Below are 17700 nucleotides of genomic sequence, written 5' to 3' on the forward strand. Positions count from 1 at the left end.
CAGGTATGATGGTGCAGGTATGATGGTGCAGTGATGCTGGTGCAGGTATGATGGTGCAGTGATGATGGTGCAGTGATGGTGATGGTGCAGTGATGATGATGGTGCAGGTATGATGGTGCAGTGATGCTGGTGCAGGTATGATGGTGCAGTGATGCTGGTGCAGTGATGATGATGTTGCAGTGATGATGATGGTGCAGGTATGATGGTGCAGTGATGATGGTGCAGATATGATGATGGTGCAGTGTTGATGGTGCAGCGATGATGGTGCAGCGATGATGGTGCAGAATGATGGTTCATTGATGCTGGTGCAGGATGCTGGTGCAGTGATGATGATGGTGCATTGATGCTGGTGTAGGATGCTGGTGCAGTGATGCTGGTGCAGTGATGGTGATGGTGCAGTGATGATGATGGTGCAGTGATGATGATGGTGCAGGTATGATGGTGCAGGTATGATGGTGCAGGTATGATGGTGCAGTGATAATGGTGCAGTGATGATTTTGAAGATATGATGATGGTGCAGGTATGATGGTGCAGTGATGATGATGGTGCAGTGATGATGGTGCAGGTATGATGGTGCAGTGATGATGGTGCAGGTATGATGGTGCAGTGATGATGGTGCAGTGATGATGCTGGTGCAGGTATGATGGTGCAGTGATGATGGTGCAGTGATGATGGTGCAGTGATGATGATGTTGCAGGTATGATGGTGCAGTGATGATGGTGCAGTGATGATGATGGTGCAGTGATGAAGGTGCAGTGATGATGCTGCAGTGATGATGGTGCAGTGATGATGCTGGTGCAGCGATGCTGGTGCAGTGATGATGCTGGTGCAGTGATGATGGTGCAGTGATGGTGATGGTGCAGGTATGATGGTGCAGTGATGATGGTGCAGTGATGATGGTACAGTGATGATGATGTTGCAGGTATGATGGTGCAGTGATGATGGTGCAGTGATGATGATGGTGCAGTGATGAAGGTGCAGTGATGATGCTGCAGTGATGATGGTGCAGTGATGATGCTGGTGCAGCGATGCTGGTGCAGTGATGATGCTGGTGCAGTGATGCTGGTGCAGTGATGCTGATGGTTCAGTAATGCTGGTGCAGTGATGCTGCTGGTGCAGTGATGCTGGTGCAGTGATGTTGGTGCAGTGATGATGGTGCAGTGATGATGATGGTGCAGGTATGATGGTGCAGGTATGATGGTGCAGTGATGATGGTGCAGTGATGATGATGGTGCAGGTATGACATTGCAGTGATAATGGTGCAGTGATGATTTTGCAGATATGATGATGGTGCAGTGATGATGGTGCAGGTATGATGGTGCAGGTATGACATTGCAGTGATGATGGTGCAGTAATGATGGTGCAGTGATGATGCTGCAGTGATGATGCTGCAGTGATGATGGTGCAGTGATGATGATGGTGCTGTAATGGTGATGGTGCAGTGATGATGATGGTGCAGTGATGATGGTGCAGTGATGATGGTGCAGTGATGATGATGGTGCAGTGATGATGGTGCAGTGATGATGGTGCAGTGATGATGCTGGTGCAGTGATGTTGGTGCAGTGATGATGATGGTGCGGTGATGATGATGGTGCAGTGATGATGGTGCAGCGATGATGGTGCAGAATGATGGTACATTGATGCTGGTGCAGGATGCTGGTGCAGTGATGATGATGGTACATTGATGCTGGTGCAGGATGCTGGTGCAGTGATGATGATGGTGCATTGATGCTGGTGCAGGATGCTGGTGCAGTGATGCTGGTGCAGTGATGATGGTGCAGTAATGATGGTGCAGTGATGATGGTGCAGTGATGATGATGGTGCACGTATGATGATGCAGGTATGATGGTGCAGGTATGATGGTGCAGTGATGGTGCAGTGATGATGCTGCCGTGATGATGGTGCAGTGATGATGATGGTGCAGTGATGATGATGGTGCAGTGATGATGATGGTGCAGTGATGATGGTGCAGTGATGATAGTGCAGTGATGATGATGGTGCAGTGATGATGATGGTGCAGTGATGATGATGGTCCAGTGATGATGGTGCAGAATGATGGTGCATTGATGATGGTGCAGTGATGATGGTGCAGGTATGATGGTGCAGGTATGATGGTGCAGGTATGATGGTGCAGGTATGATGGTGCAGTGATGATGGTGCAGTGATGATGGTGCAGTAATGATGGTGCTGTGATGATGCTGGTGCAGTGATGCTGGTGCAGTGATGATGGTGCAGTGATGCTGGTGCAGTGATGATGCTGGTGCAGTGATGATGGTGCAGTGATGATGGTGCAGTGATGATGATGGTGCAGGTATGATGGTGCAGGGAAGATGCTGGTGCAGTGATGCTGGTGCAGTGATGATGGTACATTGATGCTGGTGCAGGATGCTGGTGCAGTGATGATGATGGTGCATTGATGCTGGTGCAGGATGCTGGTGCAGTGATGCTGGTGCAGTGATGATGGTGCAGTAATGATGGTGCAGTGATGATGGTGCAGTGATGATGATGGTGCACGTATGATGATGCAGGTATGATGGTGCAGGTATGATGGTGCAGTGATGGTGCAGTGATGATGCTGCCGTGATGATGGTGCAGTGATGATGATGGTGCAGTGATGATGATGGTGCAGTGATGATGGTGCAGTGATGATAGTGCAGTGATGATGATGGTGCAGTGATGATGATGGTGCAGTGATGATGATGGTCCAGTGATGATGGTGCAGGTATGATGGTGCAGGTATGATGGTGCAGTGATGATGGTGCAGTGATGATGGTGCAGTGATGATGGTGCAGTGATGATGATGTTGCAGGTATGATGGTGCAGTGATGATGGTGCAGTGATGATGATGGTGCAGTGATGAAGGTGCAGGTATGATGGTGCAGGTATGATGGTGCAGGTATGATGGTGCAGGTATGATGGTGCAGTGATGATGGTGCAGGTATGATGGTGCAGGTATGATGGTGCAGGTATGATGGTGCAGGTATGATGGTGCAGTGATGATGGTGCAGTGATGATGGTGCAGTGATGATGGTGCAGTGATGATGGTGCAGTAATGATGGTGCAGTGATGATGCTGGTGCAGTGATGCTGGTGCAGTGATGATGCTGGTGCAGTGATGATGGTGCAGGGAAGATGCTGGTGCAGTGATGATGGTGCAGTGATGATGGTGCAGTGATGATGATGGTGCAGGTATGATGGTGCAGGGAAGATGCTGGTGCAGTGATGCTGGTGCAGTGATGATGATGGTGCATTGATGCTGGTGTAGGATGCTGGTGCAGTGATGCTGGTGCAGTGATGGTGATGGTGCAGTGATGATGATGGTGCAGTGATGATGATGGTGCAGGTATGATGGTGCAGGTATGATGGTGCAGCGATAATGGTGCAGTGATGATTTTGAAGATATGATGATGGTGCAGGTATGATGGTGCAGTGATGATGATGGTGCAGTGATGATGGTGCAGGTATGATGGTGCAGTGATGATGGTGCAGGTATGATGGTGCAGTGATGATGGTGCAGTGATGATGCTGGTGCAGGTATGATGGTGCAGTGATGATGGTGCAGTGATGATGGTGCAGTGATGATGATGTTGCAGGTATGATGGTGCAGTGATGATGGTGCAGTGATGATGATGGTGCAGTGATGAAGGTGCAGTGATGATGCTGCAGTGATGATGGTGCAGTGATGATGCTGGTGCAGCGATGCTGGTGCAGTGATGATGCTGGTGCAGTGATGATGGTGCAGTGATGGTGATGGTGCAGGTATGATGGTGCAGTGATGATGGTGCAGTGATGATGGTACAGTGATGATGATGTTGCAGGTATGATGGTGCAGTGATGATGGTGCAGTGATGATGATGGTGCAGTGATGAAGGTGCAGTGATGATGCTGCAGTGATGATGGTGCAGTGATGATGCTGGTGCAGCGATGCTGGTGCAGTGATGATGCTGGTGCAGTGATGCTGGTGCAGTGATGCTGATGGTTCAGTAATGCTGGTGCAGTGATGCTGCTGGTGCAGTGATGCTGGTGCAGTGATGTTGGTGCAGTGATGATGGTGCAGTGATGATGATGGTGCAGGTATGACATTGCAGTGATAATGGTGCAGTGATGATTTTGCAGATATGATGATGGTGCAGTGATGATGGTGCAGGTATGATGGTGCAGGTATGACATTGCAGTGATGATGGTGCAGTAATGATGGTGCAGTGATGATGCTGCAGTGATGATGCTGCAGTGATGATGGTGCAGTGATGATGATGGTGCTGTAATGGTGATGGTGCAGTGATGATGATGGTGCAGTGATGATGGTGCAGTGATGATGGTGCAGTGATGATGGTGCAGTGATGATGGTGCAGTGATGATGCTGGTGCAGTGATGTTGGTGCAGTGATGATGATGGTGCGGTGATGATGATGGTGCAGTGATGATGGTGCAGCGATGATGGTGCAGAATGATGGTACATTGATGCTGGTGCAGGATGCTGGTGCAGTGATGATGATGGTACATTGATGCTGGTGCAGGATGCTGGTGCAGTGATGATGATGGTGCATTGATGCTGGTGCAGGATGCTGGTGCAGTGATGCAGGTGCAGTGATGATGGTGCAGTAATGATGGTGCAGTGATGATGGTGCAGTGATGATGATGGTGCACGTATGATGATGCAGGTATGATGGTGCAGGTATGATGGTGCAGTGATGGTGCAGTGATGATGCTGCCGTGATGATGGTGCAGTGATGATGATGGTGCAGTGATGATGATGGTGCAGTGATGATGATGGTGCAGTGATGATGGTGCAGTGATGATAGTGCAGTGATGATGATGGTGCAGTGATGATGATGGTGCAGTGATGATGATGGTCCAGTGATGATGGTGCAGAATGATGGTGCATTGATGATGGTGCAGTGATGATGGTGCAGGTATGATGGTGCAGGTATGATGGTGCAGGTATGATGGTGCAGTGATGATGGTGCAGTGATGATGGTGCAGTGATGATGGTGCAGTAATGATGGTGCTGTGATGATGCTGGTGCAGTGATGCTGGTGCAGTGATGATGGTGCAGTGATGCTGGTGCAGTGATGATGCTGGTGCAGTGATGATGGTGCAGTGATGATGGTGCAGTGATGATGATGGTGCAGGTATGATGGTGCAGGGAAGATGCTGGTGCAGTGATGCTGGTGCAGTGATGATGGTACATTGATGCTGGTGCAGGATGCTGGTGCAGTGATGATGATGGTGCATTGATGCTGGTGCAGGATGCTGGTGCAGTGATGCTGGTGCAGTGATGATGGTGCAGTAATGATGGTGCAGTGATGATGGTGCAGTGATGATGATGGTGCACGTATGATGATGGTGCACGTATGATGATGCAGGTATGATGGTGCAGGTATGATGGTGCAGTGATGGTGCAGTGATGATGCTGCCGTGATGATGGTGCAGTGATGATGATGGTGCAGTGATGATGATGGTGCAGTGATGATGGTGCAGTGATGATAGTGCAGTGATGATGATGGTGCAGTGATGATGATGGTGCAGTGATGATGATGGTCCAGTGATGATGGTGCAGAATGATGGTGCATTGATGATGATGCTGCATTGATGATGACGGTGTCAGTGATGATCATGCAGTGTTGATGGTGCAGCGATGATGGTGCAGCGATGATGGTGCAGAATGATGGTACATTGATGCTGGTGCAGGATGCTGGTGCAGTGATGATGATGGTGCATTGATGCTGGTGCAGGATGCTGGTGCAGTGATGCTGGTGCAGTGATGGTGATGGTGCAGTGATGATGATGGTGCAGTGATGATGATGGTGCAGGTATGATGGTGCAGGTATGATGGTGCAGGTATGATGGTGCAGTGATGCTGGTGCAGGTATGATGGTGCAGTGATGATGGTGCAGTGATGGTGATGGTGCAGTGATGATGATGGTGCAGGTATGATGGTGCAGTGATGCTGGTGCAGGTATGATGGTGCAGTGATGGTGGTGCAGTGATGATGATGTTGCAGTGATGATGATGGTGCAGGTATGATGGTGCAGTGATGATGGTGCAGATATGATGATGGTGCAGTGTTGATGGTGCAGCGATGATGGTGCAGCGATGATGGTGCAGAATGATGGTTCATTGATGCTGGTGCAGGATGCTGGTGCAGTGATGATGATGGTGCATTGATGCTGGTGTAGGATGCTGGTGCAGTGATGCTGGTGCAGTGATGGTGATGGTGCAGTGATGATGATGGTGCAGTGATGATGATGGTGCAGGTATGATGGTGCAGGTATGATGGTGCAGGTATGATGGTGCAGTGATAATGGTGCAGTGATGATTTTGAAGATATGATGATGGTGCAGGTATGATGGTGCAGTGATGATGATGGTGCAGTGATGATGGTGCAGGTATGATGGTGCAGTGATGATGGTGCAGGTATGATGGTGCAGTGATGATGGTGCAGTGATGGTGATGGTGCAGTGATGATGATGGTGCAGTGATGATGATGGTGCAGGTATGATGGTGCAGGTATGATGGTGCAGGTATGATGGTGCAGTGATGCTGGTGCAGGTATGATGGTGCAGTGATGATGGTGCAGTGATGGTGATGGTGCAGTGATGATGATGGTGCAGGTATGATGGTGCAGTGATGCTGGTGCAGGTATGATGGTGCAGTGATGGTGGTGCAGTGATGATGATGTTGCAGTGATGATGATGGTGCAGGTATGATGGTGCAGTGATGATGGTGCAGATATGATGATGGTGCAGTGTTGATGGTGCAGCGATGATGGTGCAGCGATGATGGTGCAGAATGATGGTTCATTGATGCTGGTGCAGGATGCTGGTGCAGTGATGATGATGGTGCATTGATGCTGGTGTAGGATGCTGGTGCAGTGATGCTGGTGCAGTGATGGTGATGGTGCAGTGATGATGATGGTGCAGTGATGATGATGGTGCAGGTATGATGGTGCAGGTATGATGGTGCAGGTATGATGGTGCAGTGATAATGGTGCAGTGATGATTTTGAAGATATGATGATGGTGCAGGTATGATGGTGCAGTGATGATGATGGTGCAGTGATGATGGTGCAGGTATGATGGTGCAGTGATGATGGTGCAGGTATGATGGTGCAGTGATGATGCTGGTGCAGTGATGATGCTGGTGCAGTGATGATGGTGCAGTGATGGTGATGGTGCAGGTATGATGGTGCAGTGATGATGGTGCAGTGATGATGGTACAGTGATGATGATGTTGCAGGTATGATGGTGCAGTGATGATGGTGCAGTGATGATGATGGTGCAGTGATGAAGGTGCAGTGATGATGCTGCAGTGATGATGGTGCAGTGATGATGCTGGTGCAGCGATGCTGGTGCAGTGATGATGCTGGTGCAGTGATGCTGGTGCAGTGATGCTGATGGTTCAGTAATGCTGGTGCAGTGATGCTGGTGCAGTGATGCTGGTGCAGTGATGTTGGTGCAGTGATGATGGTGCAGTGATGATGATGGTGCAGGTATGACATTGCAGTGATAATGGTGCAGTGATGATTTTGCAGATATGATGATGGTGCAGTGATGATGGTGCAGGTATGATGGTGCAGGTATGACATTGCAGTGATGATGGTGCAGTAATGATGGTGCAGTGATGATGCTGCAGTGATGATGCTGCAGTGATGATGGTGCAGTGATGATGATGGTGCTGTAATGGTGATGGTGCAGTGATGATGATGGTGCAGTGATGATGGTGCAGTGATGATGGTGCAGTGATGATGATGGTGCAGTGATGATGGTGCAGTGATGATGGTGCAGTGATGATGCTGGTGCAGTGATGTTGGTGCAGTGATGATGATGGTGCGGTGATGATGATGGTGCAGTGATGATGGTGCAGCGATGATGGTGCAGAATGATGGTACATTGATGCTGGTGCAGGATGCTGGTGCAGTGATGATGATGGTACATTGATGCTGGTGCAGGATGCTGGTGCAGTGATGATGATGGTGCATTGATGCTGGTGCAGGATGCTGGTGCAGTGATGCTGGTGCAGTGATGATGGTGCAGTAATGATGGTGCAGTGATGATGGTGCAGTGATGATGATGGTGCACGTATGATGATGCAGGTATGATGGTGCAGGTATGATGGTGCAGTGATGGTGCAGTGATGATGCTGCCGTGATGATGGTGCAGTGATGATGATGGTGCAGTGATGATGATGGTGCAGTGATGATGATGGTGCAGTGATGATGGTGCAGTGATGATAGTGCAGTGATGATGATGGTGCAGTGATGATGATGGTGCAGTGATGATGATGGTCCAGTGATGATGGTGCAGAATGATGGTGCATTGATGATGGTGCAGTGATGATGGTGCAGGTATGATGGTGCAGGTATGATGGTGCAGGTATGATGGTGCAGGTATGATGGTGCAGTGATGATGGTGCAGTGATGATGGTGCAGTGATGATGGTGCAGTAATGATGGTGCTGTGATGATGCTGGTGCAGTGATGCTGGTGCAGTGATGATGGTGCAGTGATGCTGGTGCAGTGATGATGCTGGTGCAGTGATGATGGTGCAGTGATGATGGTGCAGTGATGATGATGGTGCAGGTATGATGGTGCAGGGAAGATGCTGGTGCAGTGATGCTGGTGCAGTGATGATGGTACATTGATGCTGGTGCAGGATGCTGGTGCAGTGATGATGATGGTGCATTGATGCTGGTGCAGGATGCTGGTGCAGTGATGCTGGTGCAGTGATGATGGTGCAGTAATGATGGTGCAGTGATGATGGTGCAGTGATGATGATGGTGCACGTATGATGATGCAGGTATGATGGTGCAGGTATGATGGTGCAGTGATGGTGCAGTGATGATGCTGCCGTGATGATGGTGCAGTGATGATGATGGTGCAGTGATGATGATGGTGCAGTGATGATGGTGCAGTGATGATAGTGCAGTGATGATGATGGTGCAGTGATGATGATGGTGCAGTGATGATGATGGTCCAGTGATGATGGTGCAGGTATGATGGTGCAGATATGATGGTGCAGTGATGATGGTGCAGTGATGATGGTGCAGTGATGATGGTGCAGTGATGATGATGTTGCAGGTATGATGGTGCAGTGATGATGGTGCAGTGATGATGATGGTGCAGTGATGAAGGTGCAGGTATGATGGTGCAGGTATGATGGTGCAGGTATGATGGTGCAGGTATGATGGTGCAGTGATGATGGTGCAGGTATGATGGTGCAGGTATGATGGTGCAGGTATGATGGTGCAGTGATGATGGTGCAGTGATGATGGTGCAGTGATGATGGTGCAGTGATGATGGTGCAGTAATGATGGTGCAGTGATGATGCTGGTGCAGTGATGCTGGTGCAGTGATGATGCTGGTGCAGTGATGATGGTGCAGGGAAGATGCTGGTGCAGTGATGATGGTGCAGTGATGATGGTGCAGTGATGATGATGGTGCAGGTATGATGGTGCAGGGAAGATGCTGGTGCAGTGATGCTGGTGCAGTGATGATGATGGTGCATTGATGCTGGTGTAGGATGCTGGTGCAGTGATGCTGGTGCAGTGATGGTGATGGTGCAGTGATGATGATGGTGCAGTGATGATGATGGTGCAGGTATGATGGTGCAGGTATGATGGTGCAGGTATGATGGTGCAGTGATAATGGTGCAGTGATGATTTTGAAGATATGATGATGGTGCAGGTATGATGGTGCAGTGATGATGATGGTGCAGTGATGATGGTGCAGGTATGATGGTGCAGTGATGATGGTGCAGGTATGATGGTGCAGTGATGATGGTGCAGTGATGATGCTGGTGCAGGTATGATGGTGCAGTGATGATGGTGCAGTGATGATGGTGCAGTGATGATGATGTTGCAGGTATGATGGTGCAGTGATGATGGTGCAGTGATGATGATGGTGCAGTGATGAAGGTGCAGTGATGATGCTGCAGTGATGATGGTGCAGTGATGATGCTGGTGCAGCGATGCTGGTGCAGTGATGATGCTGGTGCAGTGATGATGGTGCAGTGATGGTGATGGTGCAGGTATGATGGTGCAGTGATGATGGTGCAGTGATGATGGTTCAGTGATGATGATGGTGCAGGTATGATGGTGCAGTGATGATGGTGCAGTGATGATGATGGTGCAGTGATGATGCTGCAGTGATGATGGTGCAGTGATGATGCTGGTGCAGCGATGCTGGTGCAGTGATGATGCTGGTGCAGTGATGCTGGTGCAGTGATGCTGATGGTTCAGTAATGCTGGTGCAGTGATGCTGCTGGTGCAGTGATGCTGGTGCAGTGATGTTGGTGCAGTGATGATGGTGCAGTGATGATGATGTTGCAGGTATGATGGTGCAGTGATGATGGTGCAGTGATGATGATGGTGCAGTGATGAAGGTGCAGTGATGATGCTGCAGTGATGATGGTGCAGTGATGATGATGTTGCAGGTATGATGGTGCAGTGATGATGGTGCAGTGATGATGATGGTGCAGTGATGAAGGTGCAGTGATGATGCTGCAGTGATGATGGTGCAGTGATGATGCTGGTGCAGCGATGCTGGTGCAGTGATGATGCTGGTGCAGTGATGATGGTGCAGTGATGGTGATGGTGCAGGTATGATGGTGCAGTGATGATGGTGCAGTGATGATGGTACAGTGATGATGATGTTGCAGGTATGATGGTGCAGTGATGATGGTGCAGTGATGATGATGGTGCAGTGATGATGCTGCAGTGATGATGGTGCAGTGATGATGCTGGTGCAGCGATGCTGGTGCAGTGATGATGCTGGTGCAGTGATGCTGGTGCAGTGATGCTGATGGTTCAGTAATGCTGGTGCAGTGATGCTGCTGGTGCAGTGATGCTGGTGCAGTGATGTTGGTGCAGTGATGATGGTGCAGTGATGATGATGGTGCAGGTATGACATTGCAGTGATAATGGTGCAGTGATGATTTTGCAGATATGATGATGGTGCAGTGATGATGGTGCAGGTATGATGGTGCAGGTATGACATTGCAGTGATGATGGTGCAGTAATGATGGTGCAGTGATGATGCTGCAGTGATGATGCTGCAGTGATGATGGTGCAGTGATGATGATGGTGCTGTAATGGTGATGGTGCAGTGATGATGATGGTGCAGTGATGATGGTGCAGTGATGATGGTGCAGTGATGATGGTGCAGTGATGATGGTGCAGTGATGATGCTGGTGCAGTGATGTTGGTGCAGTGATGATGATGGTGCGGTGATGATGATGGTGCAGTGATGATGGTGCAGCGATGATGGTGCAGAATGATGGTACATTGATGCTGGTGCAGGATGCTGGTGCAGTGATGATGATGGTACATTGATGCTGGTGCAGGATGCTGGTGCAGTGATGATGATGGTGCATTGATGCTGGTGCAGGATGCTGGTGCAGTGATGCAGGTGCAGTGATGATGGTGCAGTAATGATGGTGCAGTGATGATGGTGCAGTGATGATGATGGTGCACGTATGATGATGCAGGTATGATGGTGCAGGTATGATGGTGCAGTGATGGTGCAGTGATGATGCTGCCGTGATGATGGTGCAGTGATGATGATGGTGCAGTGATGATGATGGTGCAGTGATGATGATGGTGCAGTGATGATGGTGCAGTGATGATAGTGCAGTGATGATGATGGTGCAGTGATGATGATGGTGCAGTGATGATGATGGTGCAGTGATGATGGTGCAGTGATGATAGTGCAGTGATGATGATGGTGCAGTGATGATGATGGTGCAGTGATGATGATGGTCCAGTGATGATGGTGCAGAATGATGGTGCATTGATGATGGTGCAGTGATGATGGTGCAGGTATGATGGTGCAGGTATGATGGTGCAGTGATGATGGTGCAGTGATGATGGTGCAGTGATGATGGTGCAGTAATGATGGTGCTGTGATGATGCTGGTGCAGTGATGCTGGTGCAGTGATGATGGTGCAGTGATGCTGGTGCAGTGATGATGCTGGTGCAGTGATGATGGTGCAGTGATGATGGTGCAGTGATGATGATGGTGCAGGTATGATGGTGCAGGGAAGATGCTGGTGCAGTGATGCTGGTGCAGTGATGATGGTACATTGATGCTGGTGCAGGATGCTGGTGCAGTGATGATGATGGTGCATTGATGCTGGTGCAGGATGCTGGTGCAGTGATGCTGGTGCAGTGATGATGGTGCAGTAATGATGGTGCAGTGATGATGGTGCAGTGATGATGATGGTGCACGTATGATGGTGCAGTGATGATGCTGCCGTGATGATGGTGCAGTGATGATGATGGTGCAGTGATGATGATGGTGCAGTGATGATGGTGCAGTGATGATAGTGCAGTGATGATGATGGTGCAGTGATGATGATGGTGCAGTGATGATGATGGTCCAGTGATGATGGTGCAGGTATGATGGTGCAGGTATGATGGTGCAGTGATGATGGTGCAGTGATGATGGTGCAGTGATGATGGTGCAGTGATGATGATGTTGCAGGTATGATGGTGCAGTGATGATGGTGCAGTGATGATGATGGTGCAGTGATGAAGGTGCAGGTATGATGGTGCAGGTATGATGGTGCAGGTATGATGGTGCAGGTATGATGGTGCAGTGATGATGGTGCAGTGATGATGGTGCAGGTATGATGGTGCAGGTATGATGGTGCAGGTATGATGGTGCAGGTATGATGGTGCAGTGATGATGGTGCAGTGATGATGGTGCAGTGATGATGGTGCAGTAATGATGGTGCAGTGATGATGCTGGTGCAGTGATGATGGTGCAGGGAAGATGCTGGTGCAGTGATGATGGTGCAGTGATGATGGTGCAGTGATGATGATGGTGCAGGTATGATGGTGCAGGGAAGATGCTGGTGCAGTGATGCTGGTGCAGTGATGATGGTGCAGTGATGATGGTGCAGTGATGATGATGGTGCAGTGATGATGGTGCAGTGATGATGGTGCAGTGATGATGGTGCAGTGATGATGATGGTGCAGTGATGATGGTGCAGTGATGATGGTGCAGTGATGATGGTGCAGTGATGATGATGGTGCAGGTATGATGGTGCAGTGATGATGGTGCAGTGATGGTGATGGTGAAGGTATGATGGTGCAGTGATGATGCTGGTGCAGTGATGCTGGTGCAGTCATGATGATGGTTCAGTGATGATGATGTTGCAGTGATGATGGTGCAGTGATGATGGTGCAGTGATGATGATGGTGCAGTGATGATGATGGTGCAGTGATGATGGTGCAGTGATGATGATGGTGCAGTAATGATGATGGTGCAGTAGTGATGATGTTGCAGTGATGATGGTGCAGTGATGATGCTGCAGTGATGATGGTGCAGTGATGATGCTGGTGCAGTGATGCTGGTGCAGTGATGATGATGGTGCAGTGATGATGGTGCAGTGATGGTGATGGTTCAGTAATGCTGGTGCAGTGATGCTGCTGGTGCAGTGATGCTGGTGCAGTGATGTTGGTGCAGTGATGATGGTGCAGTGATGATGATGGTGCAGGTATGATGGTGCAGTGATAATGGTGCAGTGATGATTTTGCAGATATGATGATGGTGCAGGTATGATGGTGCAGTGATGATGATGGTGCAGTGATGATGGTGCAGGTATGATGGTGCAGTGATGATGGTGCAGGTATGATGGTGCAGTGATGATGGTGCAGTGATGATGCTGGTGCAGTCATGATGGTGCAGATATGATGCTGGTGCAGGTATAATGGTGCAGTGATGATGATGGTGCAGTGATGATGGTGCAGTGATGATGGTGCAGGTATGATGGTGCAGTGATGATGGTGCAGGTATGATGGTGCAGTGATGATGGTGCAGTGATGATGCTGGTGCAGTGATGATGGTGCAGATATGATGCTGGTGCAGGTATAATGGTGCAGTGATGATGATGGTGCAGTGATGATGATGGTGCAGTGATGATGGTGCAGTGATGATGGTGCAGGTATGATGGTGCAGTGATGATGGTGCAGTGATGATGGTGCAGTGATGATGGTGCAGTGATGATGCTGCAGTGATGATGGTGCAGTGATGATGATGGTGCAGTGATGATGGTGCAGTGATGATGCTGCAGTGATGATGGTGCAGTGATGATGCTGGTGCAGTGATGCTGGTGCAGTGATGATGCTGGTGCAGTGATGCTGGTGCAGTGATGGTGATGGTTCAGTAATGCTGGTGCAGTGATGCTGGTGCAGTGATGCTGCTGGTGCAGTGATGCTGGTGCAGTGATGTTGGTGCAGTGATGATGGTGCAGTGATGATGATCGTGCAGTGATGATGATGGTGCAGTGATGATGGTGCTGTGATGATGGTGCAGTGATGATGCTGCAGTGAAGATGGTGCAGTGATGATGATGGTGCAGTGATGATGCTGCAGTGAAGATGGTGCAGTGATGATGATGGTGCAGTAATGATGATGGTGCAGTGATGATGGTGCAGTGATGATGGTGCAGTGATGATGGTGCAGTGATGATGGTGCAGTAATGATGATGGTGCAGTGATGATGATGGTGCAGTAATGATGATGGTGCAGTGATGATGGTGCAGTGATGATGGTGCAGTGATGATGGTGCAGTGATGATGGTGCAGTAATGATGATGGTGCAGTGATGATGCTGGTGCAGTGATGCTGGTGCAGTGATGGTGATGGTGCAGTGATGATGATGGTGCAGGTATGATGCTGCAGTGATGTTGGTGCAGGTATGATGGTGCAGTGATGGTGGTGCAGTGATGATGATGGTGCAGTGATGATGATGGTGCAGGTATGATGGTGCAGTGATGATGGTGCAGATATGATGATGGTGCAGTGATGATGGTGCAGTGATGATGGTACAGTGATGATGGTGCAGGTATGATGGTGCGGGTATGATGGTGCAGGTATGATGGTGCAGTGATGATGGTGCAGTGATGATGGTACAGTGATGATGGTGCAGGTATGATGGTGCAGGTATGATGGTGCAGTGATGATGGTGCAGGTATGATGGTGCAGGTATGATGGCGCACTGATGATGGTGCAGTGATGATGGTGCAGGTATGATGGTGCAGGTATGATGGTGCAGGTATGATGGTGCAGGTATGATGGTGCAGTGATGATGGTGCAGTGATGATGGTGCAGTGATGATGGTGCAGTAATGATGGTGCAGTGATGATGGTGCAGTGATGATGCTGGTGCAGTGATGCTGGTGCCGTGATGATGGTGCAGTGATGCTGGTGCAGTGATGATGCTGGTGCAGTGATGATGGTGCAGTGATGCTGGTGCAGTGATGATGCTGGTGCAGTGATGATGGTGCAGTGATGATGCTGCAGTGATGATGGTGCAGGGATGATGCTGGTGCAGTGATGCTGGTGCAGTGATGATGGTGCAGTGATGATGATGGTGCAGTGATGATGGTGCAGTGATGATGGTGCAGTGATGATGGTGCAGTGATGCTGATGGTGCAGGTATGATGGTGCAGTGATGATGCTGGTGCAGTGATGCTGGTGCAGTGATGATGATGGTGCAGTGATGATGATGGTGCAATGATGATGGTGCAGTGATGATGATGGTGCAGTGATGATGATGGTGCAGTGATGCTGGTGCAGTCATGATGATGGTGCAGTGATGATGATGTTGCAGTGATGATGGTGCAGTGATGATGGTGCAGTGATGATGATGGTGCAGTGATGATGGTGCAGTGATGATGATGGTGCAGTGATGATGGTGCAGTGATGATGATGGTGCAGTAATGATGATGGTGCAGTAGTGATGATGTTGCAGTGATGATGGTGCAGTGATGATGCTGCAGTGATGATGGTGCAGTGATGATGCTGGTGCAGTGATGCTGGTGCAGTGAGGCTGCTGGTGCAGTGATGCTGGTGCAGTGATGTTGGTGCAGTGATGATGGTGCAGTGATGATTTTGAAGATATGATGATGGTGCAGGTATGATGGTGCAGTGATGATGATGGTGCAGTGATGATGGTGCAGTGATGATGGTGCAGTGATGTTGGTGCAGTGATGATGGTGCAGTGATGATTTTGAAGATATGATGATGGTGCAGGTATGATGGTGCAGTGATGATGATGGTGCAGTGATGATGGTGCAGTGATGATGGTGCAGTGATGATGGTGCAGGTATGATGGTGCAGGTATGATGGTGCAGTGATGATGGTGCAGTGATGATGGTGCAGTGATGATGGTGCAGTGATGATGCTGCAGTGATGATGGTGCAGTGATGATGATGGTGCAGTGATGATGGTGCAGTGATGATGCTGCAGTGATGATGGTGCAGTGATGATGCTGGTGCAGTGACGATGGTGCAGTGATGATGCTGGTGCAGTGATGCTGGTGCAGTGATGGTGATGGTGCAGTGATGCTGGTGCAGTGATGCTGGTGCAGTGATGTTGGTGCAGTGATGATGGTGCAGTGATGATGATGGTGCAGTGATGATGATGGTACAGGTATGATGGTGCAGGTATGACATTGCAGTGATAATGGTGCAGTGATGATTTTGAAGATATGATGATGGTGCAGGTATGATGGTGCAGTGATGATGATGGTGCAGTGATGATGATGGTGCAGTGATGATGATGGTGCAGTGATGATGGTGCAGTGATGATGGTGCAGTGATGATGGTGCAGGTATGATGGTGCAGTGATGATGGTGCAGTGATGATGGTGCAGTGATGATGGTGCAGTGATGATGCTGGTGCAGTGAGGATGGTGCAGATATGATGCTGGTGCAGTGATGATGATGGTGCAGTGATGATGGTGCAGTGATGATGGTGCAGTGATGATGGTGCAGTGATGATGGTGCAGGTATGATGGTGCAGTGATGATGGTGCAGGTATGATGGTGCAGTGATGATGCTGCAGTGATGATGGTGCAGTGATGATGCTGCAGTGATGATGGTGCAGTGATGATGATGGTGCAGTGATGATGGTGCAGTGATGATGCTGCAGTGATGATGGTGCAGTGATGATGCTGGTGCAGTGATGCTGGTGCAGTGATGGTGATGGTTCAGTAATGCTGGTGCAGTGATGCTGCTGGTGCAGTGATGCTGGTGCAGTGATGTTGGTGCAGTGATGATGGTGCAGTGATGATGATGGTGCAGTGATGATGATGGTACAGGTATGATGGTGCAGGTATGACATTGCAGTGATAATGGTGCAGTGATGATTTTGAAGATATGATGATGGTGCAGTGATGATGGTGCAGGTATGATGGTGCAGGTATGACATTGCAGTGATGATGGTGCAGTGATGATGCTGCAGTGATGATGCTGCATTGATGATGGTGCAGTGATGATGATGGTGCAGTGATGATGGTGCAGAATGATGGTGAATTGATGATGATGGTGTCAGTGATGATGATGCAGTCATGATGATGATGCAGTGATCATGATGCAGTGATGATGGTGCAGCGATGATGGTGCAGCGATGATGGTGCTGTGATGATGGTGCAGTGATGTTGCAGTGATGCTGGTGCAGTGATGGTGGAGCAGTGATGCTGGTGCAACGATGCTGGTGCAGTGATGGTGCAGCATTGATGGTGCAGCGATGCTGATGCAGTGATGATGGTGCAGTGATGGTGCAGTGATGATGATGGTGCAGTAATGATGGTGCAGTAATGATGCTGCAGTGATGATGGTGCAGTGATGATGCTGGTGCAGTGATGATGGTGCAGTGATGCTGGTGCAGTGATGATGCTGGTGCAGTGATGCTGGTGCAGT

This window comes from Carcharodon carcharias, chromosome 13 (genome assembly GCF_017639515.1).
Source record: "Carcharodon carcharias isolate sCarCar2 chromosome 13, sCarCar2.pri, whole genome shotgun sequence".
Lineage (NCBI taxonomy): Eukaryota > Metazoa > Chordata > Chondrichthyes > Lamniformes > Lamnidae > Carcharodon > Carcharodon carcharias.